Source organism: Mesocricetus auratus, unplaced genomic scaffold, assembly GCF_017639785.1.
Source record: "Mesocricetus auratus isolate SY011 unplaced genomic scaffold, BCM_Maur_2.0 Super-Scaffold_100020, whole genome shotgun sequence".
Taxonomy (NCBI): Eukaryota; Metazoa; Chordata; class Mammalia; order Rodentia; family Cricetidae; genus Mesocricetus; species Mesocricetus auratus.
The window spans coordinates 11,495,746-11,512,469 of NW_024429201.1; the positions used below are offsets into that span (position 1 = coordinate 11,495,746).

A 16,724-nucleotide genomic window follows, 5' to 3' on the forward strand; every position below is an offset into this window, starting at 1 on the left:
TCCTATTGTTGACCAGGGAATCCAATTAAAGAGTTGTTGGATACCACCAAGGTATGTGTGCCAAAACTGTATCCTTAGGGTTATTGTGATCTGATGGGGGAGGTTGGAAACGGGGTATTCTTTAGGGAAGGGTAAGGGAGAAATACAAAAGGAAAAGGGGGAGGAGCAAGAGACAGAGCAGGGTACAAGTGATCTGCTGAGGGGATGAGAAGAGGGAGCTTTTTAGGGACATAAATACAGAAGGACAGTGGAGAGTAAAATAACAATGTCTGAAAAGCTGTGAGAATCATCCTAGTTACTATTTATGAAGATAAAGACCTATAATACATGGAATTCTGTGTATAAATATACATACATAGTTTAAATGAACTTTTACTAACTGGGCTGATAGTATGCCCTTCAAGAGATAAAGATCACCTAATACAAACTCCAGTTCCAGACATGAAAGCCCTCTTTTGAGTTGTTAGTCATGGCTGTCCAAGAGACTCCCCAAACATCCCGTGTCACCCTTGGTTGTCCCCCTGAGGTGGAAGGTAATTCCCTTTGTTGAAGACACCATGCACTTCAGAACAGGTCCCAGAGCCTCTAAGCTGGAGCTGACCTGACTCCTTAAGTAGGACATGCTTTCATGAAACAGATGCCGTCAGATTTCCAAAGAAGGAAGCAACCAACAGCCCTGCCCAGCTAATGCCCATGAAGCTCAAATAAACTTTTAAACACTGCTTAACTCGCTTGAGCTAGGGGAGTGTTATTCCATGGCATAAGAGTTTCCTCAATGTAATGAGCTTTTTTCAGTTATTCATGTTAAAACCTTGATTCTTTCAAATTACTGAGAGCACAGAATACTGCTGTTAAAATTGGGAAAAATCTGATTATACTAGCATGGTTTTCCATTCAAGAATGAACCTTTTGCTTCTAGTTTTCTGTCTTAAAATTTATATAATTAGTATACTGTCACTGTTAGAATAGAATTCATTTTCACCAAAAGATTGTATGAACCAGAGGTGTTCTCAAGACAAATGAATGTAAGGTTCATGTTTTAATCTAGAAGAATAACAAGTAGTTTGTTTAAGGAGAATTATTTACAAGAATGAAGCAGGCTTTTTTTTTCTTCCTAAAAATATTTTAAGGCTAACATTTCTTTTGTCTGGATAGTTCTGTTTTTACAATGTTATGCAAAATGCAGATTTGATAGATATATAAATGTGTTTTTGATAAGCCTAGACTTGTCCTTTTGGTCTACCACAGAAAGAAAAAAGGTCTAGAGAAATGTGCTTGTCCCTGAGTCACTAAGGGTCTTGGTTTGGAGATTTTGGGGGATGCACCTGTAATGAGAGAAGTTACCTGAGTGATTTGTAATCAGTGTCCACCCACAGTGCACATGTGTAAAGGAACCTTTTTATGTGGAGAAGAGAGTAAGGGAAAGAGACAACCCAGATGTGCTTGGAAGAACTGGAAGTGTTGGGAATTTGAAGACAAACGTTAGGAAAGGGGAGAGGGAGAAGCAGTTACACTGGTGGAAGATAGGGACCCACTGTCACTTGTCTCTGTTCTTCTAAGGGCATTCATTATCCCACAATGCTCAGAGGGGTCTGCAGCAGGAAATTAACCCTCTGTTGGAGATGAGACCTTTTCTAACCTGCCTCCCTGCCTACCTTAGAAGATGCAGTCAGTTTCTCCCTCAAGTAGAAAGGTACACACACTGCTGTGAGGTAATATCCTTGAGCTGATGTACTTGATTGTAAGTATATGGGCATTGGTCTGCTTTCCTCAAAGCTGCAGAACCTGCGAGTTGGCCTAGTTCAGTTCTCAGGTAAATCTTTGTTTTTAGCTCAGACTTTGAATGTATAGCCAGTGCATTTAAATGTTGGGCAATTAAAGCCACTTTTTAAAACAGCAATTTTAACTGATTAAAGTAGTTATCAAGTACCTTTTGATTGCTCTCATGTTGTTCAAATTATATTTTTGTCTGCATGTAGTTGGCATTTCATTTTAGTTTTATGATGAAATGGGACAGTAATTAATCATACACATTACAGCAGTTACTTCTGTGACTTCTCTTCATGCTAGAAATGTTTTCTAGGATTATTTTTGTTTCATCGTCTGATATCCTCTTACAGATTCTCACAGTGGCCCTGGGGTGAGGCAGGAAAGGAGCACCATGATGGGGACAAGTGGCAGAGCAAAGGTACCTAAGAAGAGGAGGACAGGGAGGGGAGAGCAGGTTAGGGGCACATCCCTCTGCTTCCTCCACCTGGGGCCCTGCCTCCTTATGTTTCTGGTCCCTCCCATAGTTCATTAAGCTGAGTCTATAAATAGATTCATTCATTCATGAAGCCCGTCTTCCCGATTCTGTCACCTCCCACCCCGCCTTTGACGTTTGCCCCTTTTGGAATCTTGTCTTCAACATGAGGTTTTAGGGGATATTGAAATCAAAGCCTAAGAAGTAGGATAAATATATTTACTTCTGCCATGCAGGAATTTAGATAGGTATTGGCTTTGAGTGACTTGGAAATAAACCAGATATCATTTGAAAATTAAAAGTCTGTCAAAAAACTGGGTTTTTACCATGTATTCTGACTATATGTTTCATTTTGATGGTTTTGACATTTTTAGAATCTGAAAATTTTCAAGTTTGAGAGTCACATGGTTGCCTTAACCCCTAGTAATGGATCTCTGAAATTGTCTAGAATTTTATTTATATTTTGGGAGAGGGACATCTATTGTTCTTGGTTATATACTCCATTACCTATGATCTTATTGCTACATGAAGAAGGCATGATCCGTTTAGTTTTCTTTTGCAGGTATGAAAGTAAAATCAAAGATACAAAATTCAGTAGCTAATAATAGCAGATCTAGTATTAAACTTGTCTCTTTTTAGGTCAGTGCTACTTCTCACTGCATTATCATTTCTGAGACACAGATTTTGATTCTGAAATGTAAGCCATAATGTACATAACTGGTACTTAATTACTATTTACATTTCTTGTTAAAAGTGGGGAGTAGTAAAAATTATGTAATCACGTCTTTCTTAAAGAATATCACCATGAAATCATTCATAAATAGCTTTACTGAACAGTGATTTGAGTTTGAAAAAAAAGTTGTAGATAGTTCTTGGACCAGTGGCTGAATTTTCCTGAATTATCAGCAGTGTTCCACCTACAGTATACTCTTATGCTAAAATAGAATATATCTTTTCATTTATATAACAAACACTTGATTTTCAGAAGAAATAAAAGCAAATTGTTATATACAGTAGTGTGTAGTAATGTTAAAATTTTTGAGATTTTGAAACAGTCACAGTTAGTAAGAAATCTTTCCTATTAATAAGGGCTTAATTTTTTGGCAACCACTCCGTCATGTCATGCTTCCTGGATAAGGCTTCCAAATACTTTTTTACTGATTTTTTTCCTTTTATTTCCCTACAATGAGCAATCTGATTTACTAGTTTTCACTTCACCTGTTATTAAATTGAAATTTTGTTTTTGAGATAGGGTCTCATGCAGCTAACGCTGACTTCACACTGTAATAGTAGATGACAACCTTCAATGTTTGATTCTCCTGCCTGCACCTCTCAGTCTGGGGTGTAGGCCTTTACCACCATGCCAGCTCTTGCAGCTGCTTAAACTGCTACCTGAATCTTAACTTTAGCTAACCATGGTCAGGACTGTGAGTCTCATAATGTAGAATAAACCCTTATGCAACATCTTAGACTTTTTAAAACCCTCCCGCAAAGTCATAGTTGAGCCATAAGGAGAGCTTTGCCATTTTGTTTTTAAGGATTTGAATATAAAATAATGTAAACACCTTTCTTGACCGTTGTGGATAAAGATAGTCTGGTTAACCAAAACTTATTTGAGAGTGTGCTACATGAACCTTTGACTAATTGTAGTGCAAATAATGATAGCATTGATGTGTTTTGTCATTGAAAGATGGTCTTTTCAACAACAGTCATACCTTTGCCAACAATACTTGATTCCTTCATAGTAGAAGGGGGATTATTGATGAGGCATCTCCAGCATTTGAAGACCCAGGCCCTGGGCTTGGGTTTGGACTTGAACTCTTGGCTCATGTTAGTTTATGATTTCTGAACTCTCAGCTGAGCACCCCATAGCTCTCTTTAGCAGCTCATATGGAACTCTTCCTACATTCTACTAAGCAGTATTGAATAAGAACCTCATTGCTGCATAAGTCCATAAACCTGTTAGCATTGCAGTGTGCCTTCTGATTCTCTAAGGGAGTGAGACTTATGTGACAATTTGGTTCAAACCTATCTGACCTTGGAAATTAAATGCCACCTTCCTCATAACACATAGAACACAGCATGGAAAATAGAGGTCTGTACTAATAAGATATTTTTTGAATTTAGCTCCAGTGTAGTTTCTTAGCTGTCATGTGCAGTGATCCAGTGACTTCTTAGAATGGGAACCTTTATGCTGTCCATGAATTCATCTCTTGGAGACTTGAGCATTGCCTGTTACCAAATGGTAGGTTATGGGTGTGACTGTTAAGTAGTATGGACACACATGTTCATGATAATATAGTGAGAATTAAGAGGAAAAAAAATGCAGCTTCTTAGTTATGCAGGTAGTCAAGGTGTGATCCATGGTTTCATCTCATCCTTAATGGGATAATGAAAGAATGCTATTGTATTTTTATGAAATATTTTAGTTATTTTGTGTAGATGTATACTCATGCCAGCTACCTTGGGCACAATGAAAAAACATCAGGTTTTAATCTCACCTGTTTATAAAAGAGATGGGTAAAAACCCAGTATGTACTTGATTTTATACTTTCATACAAAGCTTAAAAATTACTAGCAAAACATGTGTGACTGCTGCTTTTGCAGGATTTATCCTTCGTCCCCTTCTTTGAGGAAAAGTTGTCAAGTCATTTAAGATGACCGTTAGCCACCAGAGCCAATCAAAGGTGCCATTTGACTGTGTGTGGCATCTGCCTGTTGTGGGTATCCTACCATTTCTGCTGCTTACTTCTGTAATAATGTATAGAAATCATCTTAATAATGTGTTTCTCATTGTGAGAAGAGGAACAAGAAATCATAGCTCCTGAGGCTCACGTTAGATAGCAGCGGAAATCAGGGGCTCCATCTTTCTTTGCCTCCTTAACCCCTGATCCGTGTAGGCCACCTTCTCTGGACCATTGCTAAGCCCTAAGGTAAGCCTCGTTCAGTGTTAAGGAGAGCCTTTGAGAAAGTTGGCAAAACTTCATGATGCATCTGATGTCATCACCAGGCTTCCAGAACATGTTCTGGAAATCACTTGTATGTCAGATTCTTCATTCAGAAATACCTTGAACATTTTTATAATTATAGTTTAAAGCAATTTTTCCTTACAATATATAGAAGTTCTCCCATACCAACTAAAATAGGGTACACTGTATGTGGGCATGCCTTTGTAGTTTTATCCATATATTGAACAGGTGATCTGTTTCAGCTTCTCTTTTATCACTGTGCATAGTATAAAATATACTACACCCAAGGCATAACTGTATCCACCTCACTGGTCCTGCAGACACAGAGTAGAACTGGTTTTCTTCTCCACTGGATCTCTGCAGTCAGGGACAGACACCAACTCTAGTCCTGCAGAAGCTAGTGTTCTTTATATCTTCAGGTAGAGGGGGTGTTCTGGTTTGTCAGGACACTAATTATTGGGAATACAAAGCTGTGGTCACTGATGACAACTGTAAGTCTTTTGAACTGTAGCATCCATTTTTTAATTAGTCTGCGAATCAGTTATAGGACATATTTGAACTTTAAAAATAATTGTATTCCTCATGAAAAGTCCCAAGATAGGGATAAAAGGGCACCTTATATTTTAGTAGAAAAATCTTCTAAGAAAAAAGTAACATACTTACCAAAGTTGAAAGTTATTCAGGGTCACAATCATAAATCTCCTTTCTCCTTGTTTGAAACAGATCACATTTTAAAGAATGTACTATAAAAATGGAAAAAGGACAAATAGGATGTTGTTAATGGAGTTTGAGTTCTCTAGGCTGTGAATCACAGACACAGTCTGTGTCTGTCTGTCTGTCTATTAGAATTGTGTGTGTTCTTGGGAGCATTGGTATTTCTAGCAGCAAGTGTGCTCGTTGGCATAGGCTGGGGTTTTAGGGCACGTGTTGAAAATGCCAAGCTTCCCGGAGCATGTGGCACTGTATGATGGTAATGATGGTAGCAGGCATTCCACAGAGGACTTGTGTGCTTCACCCGTCACACGCTGCTCTTAGCTTTCTTTGCACGAAAGGTACAAGGCCAAGTGACTTTCCTAAGGTCCTGGAGGTAAGGCGCCAGACCTGGAAGGACTGCTGGTCGTGTTTAAGAAGCTCTCTGCTCTTCTGAAACACAGCTCTGCCCTGCTGCTGCCCAGCCTCCTCTCTGCCTTTTTCATGTGGTAGAGCCTTTGCCTTAGGCAAAAATGTGTTACCAGGAGTTGCTGGTGGTTTTTCATTAATTGAATTGTTTCTAATATATAAAACCCCTTCAATTATGGGGCATCCCATGGGCATTGTACAACAATTTCTTTGTACAAGTAAAGACTCTGATTAATAATGGTCTATTTTTATATTTTGATTTATATTGAATGAAACTTTTATTTATGATGGTATGCCAGTAAATATTAACGATTTTACTGATAACATGTTACTAGAAAATATTATTTCTTACTGCCTTCTTACTATCCCACACCTGATGAAGTGGGAACATTTGGTTACATAATAAGTTGCAGATTGTGTATATGTTTTAAAATGCTTTTTTGGTGCTGAGAGTTCTCCAGGTGAACTTGGTGTGTCCTAGCCACGTGCTTTACCGTGGGCCCACATGATCAGCGCCCATGAAATTCCTTGTATAAAGAATTATGTATTCTTCTGTTATTCCACTTACTGTGTTTACCCTAGAATTTTGAAGAGACAATCTTGTTTGGGCTGTAATTAGAATCATCCAGGTCAGTAGTTCTGGTTCCCAGCCCAGCAGCAATCGCATCACTGGGTATGGGTCAGAGACCCGGGGTGAGTGGCCTGGTCATGTTTGTCATCACTAATTTTCCACATGATCCACATGCATTCCATTTGAGGAGCACCAGCCTGTGTATTTCACATGCCAAGAATGTTCTTGGGTTCTTTCATCTTCCAGACTCTTCTAACCGTGTGTTCTCTGAGAAGGTCGTCTGTGATGTGAACGTTGTAGACCTCTGCTGTGTCCAAGCTGCCAGTTCAATTCCGAGTAAAAGAGAGGACTGTCTTAAAATAGTTTTCAGTTAACTTAAAGTACCCTGGGCTGGAGGTCACAGTGTTTACTTTTTTTGGTAACTTACATGATGTGAGGCAGGCATTCCCTGGAAGACCCCATCAGTTTCAGTTGATAACTTTGTCCAGCCTGTTCTAAGAGCTGTGGATCCTTGGGCTATAGAAGTAGACACACCATATGGTTTCCAAGAGTCCTAAGCCTTAGACTTGTCTACACATAAAGGATCTGGATATGTTAGTCTCCTGGTTTTCTAGAATCATTTGTGCTGTGGCAGAAAGGTTGCATTTGTGGAAGCCTCTCACTTGGATCTCAGAAACTCCTTGTTTCTTAGCTTCATCTAAGTGTGCTCTACCACACCGCCTTGCCAAGAGCACACTAGTTTCTCTTCAGTGATCCTACCTGAAAAGGAATCTGATGGTTGCATTTTTATCTTGATGAAGCTGATAAATAGGACTGGATCCTGGGTTAGGTCCCAACCATGGGGGCTCATGCTCAGTTTAAAGTTAGGCTAGAACTTCAGATTTCGGGAAACAGTATTTGGTTTGCATCCTCCCCTCCCGAGTTTGATCCCACAATCCCTTACCTCTTGACTTGGTAAACAGGTCTGTCTCTGGTGTTTTCCCTAGGTCACTGCTGCTGAAGGAAAACAGCCAGGCATTTCTGAGGGCTGCCAGCAAAACAGGAAATGAACAGGTTCAGGTCTTCTGTGTTCTCTGTTAGCCTCTGATTCCTGGGAGGCATGACAAAGGTGTGCGGATGTGCCAAGAGTTGTGGTTGGGACAACAAAGGCACTGGTAAACTCCATCTGCACTTCAGAAGTTGGAGACCCAGGAGCGCGGCCCTAGAGGGAGTAATGAAAGGTGTGGAGGCTGTGAAGACCTCAGGTAGTGCTGGGACCTGGAGGGGAAGGCTGCATGGCTGGTGGCTCCTTCAGAAGGGCAGAAAGCCAGAATGCTTTACTAGTGTTAGAGAAGGTTGGCATCAGAGAAAACATTGCATTTACATTGCTATGCACCTTGAAGAGAAGAACTTCTGACTCCCATTTGTTTGTTTGGGCCCCCTCCTGGCTGCCCAGCTTCTCTGACGGAGCAGCGATTGTTGCCCCTCACATACACCCTGACAAAGTATTTGGTGAGAGGTGGATTACCTGCTCCAGGGTTTGGGTTCTGCAGTTTTGTTTTATTCCTGCACTCCTCTGCTTAAACTCCCATCTATCTCTCTGACTGCTGGTTACAAAGAGCCAAGTTGGTGTGTTTGTGTCTCTTAAAAGTTTGAAGTAACTAATGCCACTCATGGCTAACACATAGGTATTCTGATTAACTGGATCTTTGTATGAAGTGGTGTAAGAATTCCCATTAACGAGGAAACAAACCCAGTAATGTACAAAGTGCTGCTGGGAACCCTTGGTTAGGGCCGTCCCGGCATGCTCCGTAAATTTTTATGTTCTTTATATGGCGTGCTGTGTGTGCTTCTCAGTCTGGCCGTTGCGTTAATTTGCCATTGTCTTTCTCAAATATTAATGAAGTGAGCAAGTGAGTCTTTCTTAAGTAGCCATTCTTAAGTTGCACCTAAGCTTTTCCTTTAAAAAAATAATTTTTCAGAAAGATGGAAACTACTTTATTAGCAATTACCAGCAAAATCTCCTCATATCTTTCTACAAGCGGTTTAAGCTTAGTATTAGAAATTAGGGCTGGAGGATTTAATTAGCCAGCACACAGGATGCAGTCTCTTTAATTTAGGATTTCCCTTTGAGAAAATTATGTAGTTAAAGAAGGAATATGATATTTTAGATGAGTTGGTTTTTTAAGTTTCATTTATTGTCTCCATCTTGGGCCCCGTAGTGTCTGTCCTGCTGGTCTGGAGATGGTGCATGATTTGAATGAGAACATAAGTGGGCACTGGTCCTTGCAGTGCAGGTTATTGGACTGTGTGCAATAGTTTCAAATTAGGAAAGGTTCACTGTTAGATTGGGGGGTAAGGATTACCTCATCTACTTTAACAGTCGTAAATCAATACTGCTTATGACACATTGAACCAGACTAGTGTGCTAGGTAACAAACAGATACACTGGTATGAGAGCATTACATGCTAACACTTCTACATTCTCAGATCTAGCTTTTGAAAAGACAGAAAATATCCTCTCCCAACCCTGGCCACCCTTTCAGCCATAACATTGCATTGCCTTGCTTCCTGCCTTTAATTTCCCCAGGGTTCTTTTTATTTAGGAAAGGGGCGAAAGATGTATTTGTGTAAGTACTACACGACTGCTTCTGTTAAATTCTCTAACAAAGAATATGTTACTTGAGCACTTCATGCACAGGGCGCATATTTTTCTGAAAAGAATGTGCTATGAAAGGAATGGTTTCAGGCCTGTGTGTTTATTTCATGTCTGCCAGTTTATTCTAGCTTAGAAATTTTCTAATGCTTTGCGTTCATAGCCATTTTTCAGTTAGAACCTGTAGAACTTCCTGGTGTGTTTTCAAACAGGCATTCTTCCATGAGGTCATGGGTCTCTGTCCCTTTTGAAACTCAAGAAAACAACCCTTATGCATGAGAACAATCTCTTTCAAGAAAAGCTTTTTTTATTGTCAGTGAAGAATTAAAGTTTTCCTTGCAGAAAACTTCGTCTTTATTAAGACTTAATATAGATGATTTGAATGTGTTCATGTGTGAGAAATCTGCCCCTTTCCTGTTTCTCTGCTGAGTATATTAACTGTTGGTCTCTTACTGTAAGATGCAGGGGCTGGAGAGATGGCTCAGTAGTTAAGGGCACTTGCTGTTCTTCCAGAGGACCTGAGTTCAGTTCCTGGGGCATCTATGTTTGGTGCCTCACAACCACCCACAACTCCAGCTCCAGGTGATCTCATGCTCTCTTTTTGTTTTTGTTTTTGTTTTTCCGAGACAGGGTTTCTCTATTGTTTTGGAGGCTGTCCTGGAACTCACTCTGTAGACCAGGCTGGCCTCGAACTCACAGAGATCCGCCTGCCTCTGCCTCCCGAGTGCTGGGATTAAAGGCGTGTGCTACCACTGCCGGGCCTGATGAGTACCTGCTGACATACAAGGAGCCCACTCACAGTTACACACACATAAATGAAAATAAGTTTTGAAAAAACAATCCAAATGTAAATAAATATTGTGTGCAAAGTTGAGTTGAATTGTATTTTCAGAGCATTATAATGAACCGTTGGGTTGCTTATGGAAAATTCCTTAAGGGTTTTGTTTAGGGGGTTCTAACTATTGGCAGTTACTTTGTGTCCCAGTGGTGGTTGTTTTCTGTTTGTTTGTTTTGCCAACTTGATAGAAGCTAGGGTCATCTGAGAAGAGGGAACTTCAACTGAGAAAAAGCTTCCATAAGATTGGCCTATAAGTAACCCTGTGGGGCATTCCCTTGATTGATGATTGATGATTGATACCTATAGTAATGTGGGTACATTTCCTTGATGGATGATTGATACCTATAGGTAACCTGTGGGGTGTTTCCTTGATTGATGATTGATGCCTGTAGGTAACCTGTGGGGCGGTTTCCTTGATTGATGCCTATAGGTAACCTGTGGGGTGTTTCCTTGATTGAAGCCTATAGGTAACCTGTGGGGTGTTTCCTTGATTGATGCCTATAGGTAACCTGTGGGGTGTTTACCTGATTGATGATTGGTACCTATAGGTAACCTGTGGGGTGTTTACCTGATTGATGTGTAAAGGCCCTGCCCACTGTGGGCATTTGCCACCTCTGGGCAGGTGGTCATATTGTGTAAAAGAAAACAAATTGAGAAGCCAGTAGGCAAAGGCTCCTCCATGGCCTCTGGCTTCAGTTCCCACCTCCAGGCTCCTGCCTTGAGCTCCTCCCTGGGTTCCCACAGTGATGGAGTATGATCTGACAGTTCTAAGATGAAACAAACCCTTTCTTCCTCAAGTTGTTTGTGGTCATGGCGTTGTATCCCAGCAATAGAAATGCTAACTAAGGCACTTTGTTTCAAGTTAAAACCTGTAAAATAATTGAAATGCATGTTTATTCAATGATAGTAGTAAGTGCATGTTAATGGAAATAAAATCTTTCTTTGAAAAAACAAGACAAAACTCCTGTAATTCCCAATAAGAATATTTTACTGAAATGAGTGACATTATCTCTGTTTGTGCAAATCTCTTTAATGTCTGCCCTTAGGAAAATCCAACTCTTTCATTTATCTTTCTCTCTTATGGTAGCCCAAATCATGTCGGCCTCTTGAAACTAAATGTACACCGAGGAGAGACAGTGTAAAAGGTCACTAGTGTCTAGGTGTAATTATGAAAGGCTTTGTTAACATGGGTGCTCTGAGAGTCACTTCAGGATTCGGGGGTGGGGAGTTAGTATCCTATTTTAAAACTCACTGCATTAAAGTATTTACAAATCTATTTTTTTAGTTTCTCTGCATAGGAGATCATCAGTGTTAAGTAGGGAAATGGGCGAAGAAGAGCTGGATTGAGCAGACATGGGAGTGACTACGTTTTTCTGTTTTGTTCTCAAGTAAGAATGATTCTTCTAGAATTTCCCTCGTCTCTTGCCTCAAAAAGCTTTGTGATTTCTCTTTACTTTCCAAGCCCCCTTATAAGAGCAACCTCCTCCCCCAAGATTCCAGTAGCTTAGAAAAAGAAAGTGTTATGGATGAAGGGAACTTGTCCACGCCCCTCTGTTTCTCCAGCTGGGAATGAAAGGGAAGGGAAATAAAATTTAATGAGCACGTTTACTATGTGCCAGGTGCTTTACACATGCTATTTCATTTTAATCCCCAAACAGCCTTGCTGCACGTTTCTACCCACGTACTCGCACAAATAAAGTGAGACTCCAAAAGGCTGAGTAATGCATTCAAGGCACACAGCATCTGCGCAGCAACATCCGGGTGGGGCTGGAGGCTATCCCAATACCTGCTTGAAGCTGCCCTGCCTTACAAAGTTTTCCTTCTGTTCCTGGAGGCTGAGAATGTGGAGACTTATAAATAGGATAAGAAAACAGTTTTTCTGGGACTTCCATTCTTCGTGATTAACTTCCTAATAGATTATATCTTAGGGTCAAGCAAATATTTTTAAGTTTTTTTTTTAGTTTTCATGCATATATATCATTATACTTAGTTGTTAACCATTTAGCCTGAAGCCATCCTCCCACCCTTCTCTTGCTGGCCTTGTCTGTCCCCTTTCCACTTTTATAGAAAGTATTTCCTATTGCTATCACATCCCCATTTTTCCTCCCTTAATAATGCTTACACACCTGCAGACATATGCACTCTAGATTCTGTGTGTACAAGCTAAAACACAATATATTTGCTTTTGAGCCTGGCTTAACAGTGATCTCTAGTTCCATCCATCCATTTTCCTGCAAATACCATGATTTCATTTTTTTTGTAATGTCCAAATAAAATTCCCTTCTGTATGTATACCATGTTTCCTTCAGCTATTCTCCTATTGGTGGGCTTGAGTTCAGTTCTGTTTCTTATTTCTATTGTGAATATTCCAGAAACAAACATGGTGTGCCAGTGTCTGTTGTGCTATTTTGCCTTTTGGTATGGCCCAGAAGTAGTCTAGCTGGGTCATGGTGGATGGTTTTGTTTTTTGAAGACCCTCCGTGCTATTGGCTGCACCGTCTGCTTTCCACCTGCTGTGCAAAAGGGTGCTTTTATCCTGTGTCTTTGCCAGCATTTGGTGCCATGGGTTTTCTCGGTGACAGCAACCCTGAATGGGGTGAGATGGACATTTAAAGAGTTTTAATCCTTTTCCCCTGACGGTTAAGGTTGCTGAACACTTTTTCATTTACCACCGTTTGTCTTTTTCTTTTTTCCTTTCTTCCTCTCTTTTTCTTTTTCTTTCAGTTCATTAGCCCACTTGTTTAGTTTTTGTGCCTCCGTAAATATTCTTGCTGGTGGTTACTTCCTTTGCTATGCAGAAGCCTTTTAATTTAGTAGAATCCCATTTGTTAGTCCTTGGGGTTTTGCCTTATCATTACATTCCTTGTCTATGTCTAAGTCTTGAAGCATTTTCCTCAAGCACTTCAAGGTTTTAAGTCTTACAACAAAGATCGGCTTTGACTTGCATGACTTTGGACTCGACCCAAGGATGTGTATGAAGTGAAGAGAGAATGAAGACAGGACAGGTGCAGAGATGTGTACAGAGAAGCTGAGACTGGATGGGCTGTGCTCAGATGGAGAGGCACCAGCACTCCAGAAGTTCAGTGCATTCATTGACTATGCACTGCCTCCTTTGTGGAGTGCTGGGATTAAAGGCATGTGCCACCACCCAGGCCCAAACATACTTTAGAAGGTTTATAGGAATTTCTTCAGTTTTACTTATTTGAAAATGTTTCACCGGATAATACAGGGCTGGCCTCTTTGCTGTGCTCAGTTCTTGTCCTAAAACAGGTAGTCATCATGCTTGGTCAGAGCTTCAGACAGACATAACCCATTCTTCGGAAGTTGTCTTGTTTCAGTTCACTCAGCACCTAAGGAAACCATAGCGGGGAGATGGAGTGTGAGTCACGTGAGACAGGGCGTCTCCCCAGCCCTCTTGGGATGGTGGAGGGACACAGTCTTCTTACTTCTCCTCTGTGTGCATCAATATGATTTAGCATACACAGACTGTTAGTGGAATTTCAACAGCTGCTCAGGTTGAAGAGGACAAAATACCATTATAAAATCCTGAAGTCTGCTTATTGGAATTTCTTCATACTGATTTGGTACCCCGTGGTCTTAGAAAGTTATAGAGTTGCCATTTATGTATGAGTGTGTGGTTTTTCCTGTATTTGAGGTAAAGTCTCCCACTTCATAACCTTACCTGAAGGCAAGGGGAAAATTGCCCCCAAATCGAATCAACCTCCATGTGTTAAGTAACTGCTGTACTATCAAATGAGAGGCCCAGCTGAGCTCACAGCATTCCTTTTCCTCGAAGACAAGCCATCTGAAGAGTCATCAAGGCAGACAAACAGACGAAGGAATAAGAATAGCTCACTTTCAGAAAGCTGGCACCTGCAGTTAGCTCAGCCCTGGTTGGCTGGGTAGGGTGACATGGCATAAGCCAACCGGCAGTAGACCATTACCCTTTAGAAATACTTCCATCGGAAAAGACCGGGGCTTTTAAAGGAATGGGGCACTTGAAAGATGGTGTTAGAATTTTTATATGCAGCTTCATTAAAACATTTGAACTCCCCCCCCAAAAAAGGTGGTGTTAGAATTTTTAAAAAGAACATTTATAAAATACCTTAATCTTTGATGAGCTTAGATTAATGAAGTTCTGTGACATATTTTGTGACCTCTTATCTTTGGGATTAGTTGTTTTGGAGGTCAAAATGTTTTAAAGTTTGGTATAAAAATCTGAATAGAAGAATAATCACTTTTTTAAATAGCATTTGGATAATAGGTGGAATCTCCCCTCTAGCATTAATAGTACTATATCAGAATTCTGTAAACTTCACCCCTTCTGACAGATACATGAATAAATAACATTTTTTTTGCACTAGCTCTTTGGGAGCTTCATCAGTTTTCTTAAGGACCTTTTTTCTTTAATGATAATTAACTTAGTGTTTTCTCAGAGCACCTATTCTGTATCGTTGACTCTTGATGATGATGATGTGTGTGTGTGTGTGTGTGTGTGTGTGTGTGTGTGTGTGTGTGTGTCTGTATATGCCCCACACATGTTGCTGAGGATTGTTCTCAGGGCTGAACATGCTAGGAATGTATTATCTTCATAGCCTGTATTGTAGATACTTTGCTACCTAGTGTTTCTCTTTTTTTAAGTCCTTAGTTACGGGCTTTGTTGCTGCGTGATCCTAATTAATCTTAATAGTAAAAACTCAGAGTCAGATGTCGGGGTAAAAGCTGAAAGATCCAAGAAGTAAAGGACCAGCCACAGTCATGTCTTCCCTCTCCCAGCTCCTCAGACTAAAAGGGGTCTGAGCTTTTGTCTATGCCCCGCCTTATCACTTCCTCTCTCTGCACAGTCATATCACTTCCTGTTTGTACGAGCCTCCAGACCTCTGTGGTTAACTAGTGGTTAGCTCCACCTTCTGATATTCAGGCAAGCTTTATTTGTCAGAACACTAACAAAATACTATAACACTTTGTCTGTGTTTAGAATTCTCCAATATCATTTTTATGGAGGGACAAAGTCTTTCACATGATAGACAAGGAGAAAGGTGATCGTGTTAAGTGGGAAGATGTTCATTCATCTTATACATGCCAATTTACAATTCTACATGCTGTGATATCTGGCTTCTATACTAATAAAAAATTCTATGCAAATATGTGATACTGGAAACAGTTTCCTGTGAACTAAATGTATAGAATATGGTTGGGCCTTTCTTCTGACTCAGACTTCTTTTGGTCTTATCTTTGCCTGTGCCATACATTCTTATTACATATATATTTTTATTACGTCTGGTATGTACCAAGGCAAGATTGCCCTTAGTTTTTTGTTTTTTTATTTTTGACATTTTCACCAATGTTTTTTCTTTATGTATTAACTTTTTAATGGATAAAAGCATAAGAATCAAAAGATTTAATTTCTATATATCCTTTCCCTACTTGAATCCCCCCCCCAAAAAAGCTCTTGATAAAAGTGGTAATGGAAACTAGAATGTCCGTTTTTAAATAGATTGTATTTGCAGGGGGAAAACCCTAAATATCTACTACCACAGTTTTCAAATTTTCCTATTGTGAAACAATAGTTTGCGTTTATGGGATAGCCTTTATAAATTGATTTATTTGGTTAAAAAAATCATTACAACATACTTATCTTGTCAAGATGAAACAACCTCACTCCATAAGGGTTGTGTTCTTTGGAGCTGTGGTCCGGGTAACTCAGGTGATAGTTAGTGGGGTCCTGATGGGTGAATTGTTGGTATTGTCTGCTAGATACTCTCAAGCCACGTGCGGCGCTTACCCAGTTTCATGTGGTTTGTGAAGGGGAACTCGGTCACCAGTTTGACAAATTTTTGCATAAATAGCAGAAGACCAAGAGAAGACTGAGAGCTCCATTATTTAGCACTCAAGTTTCTGTCAGGCATTTGAAATCATGAGGTAAATTTGAGCCCTCGATGTTCCCAAAGGGATCTTCTTGTTGCCAAGGAATGAGTGTCTCTTTTGGGATGGGTGGCTGGCTAAATATCTTATCCCCTGCCATTACCCAGAACTCCCCCCAACCCCCTTGCAGGGTAGCTTTCCCATGCATTTAGGGGAAAAGTATAGGTTTGTTCACTGACCAAGTAGGTCACATTGGTTGTGGGAGGCATTTTCAGTTGACTTAGCTAGAACTCTCCAAGGACAAATGACTTCCTCAGTGGGGCAAGCATTGTACTTCTGAATCATTACAAGCAGTGTCCAACTGGCCACTATTGATGGAACTTGTAGAAGATTCCTGTCTGGTTCTAAATTGAAGGTGTATTGTCTCTAATGCCGTTTTCTTACTGAGGTTACTATACTGTGGAGGGGGTAATATGTGTTTAAAC

The 16,724-nt window shown here is 40.2% G+C and overlaps 1 protein-coding gene across 2 annotated transcripts in view; it reads left to right on the forward strand.

Annotated features, from left to right (window-relative positions):
- Positions 1 to 16,724, forward strand: part of Zswim6 (zinc finger SWIM-type containing 6) — a 161,913-nt gene that overhangs the window by 79,679 nt on the left and 65,510 nt on the right. The window lies entirely within an intron of this gene.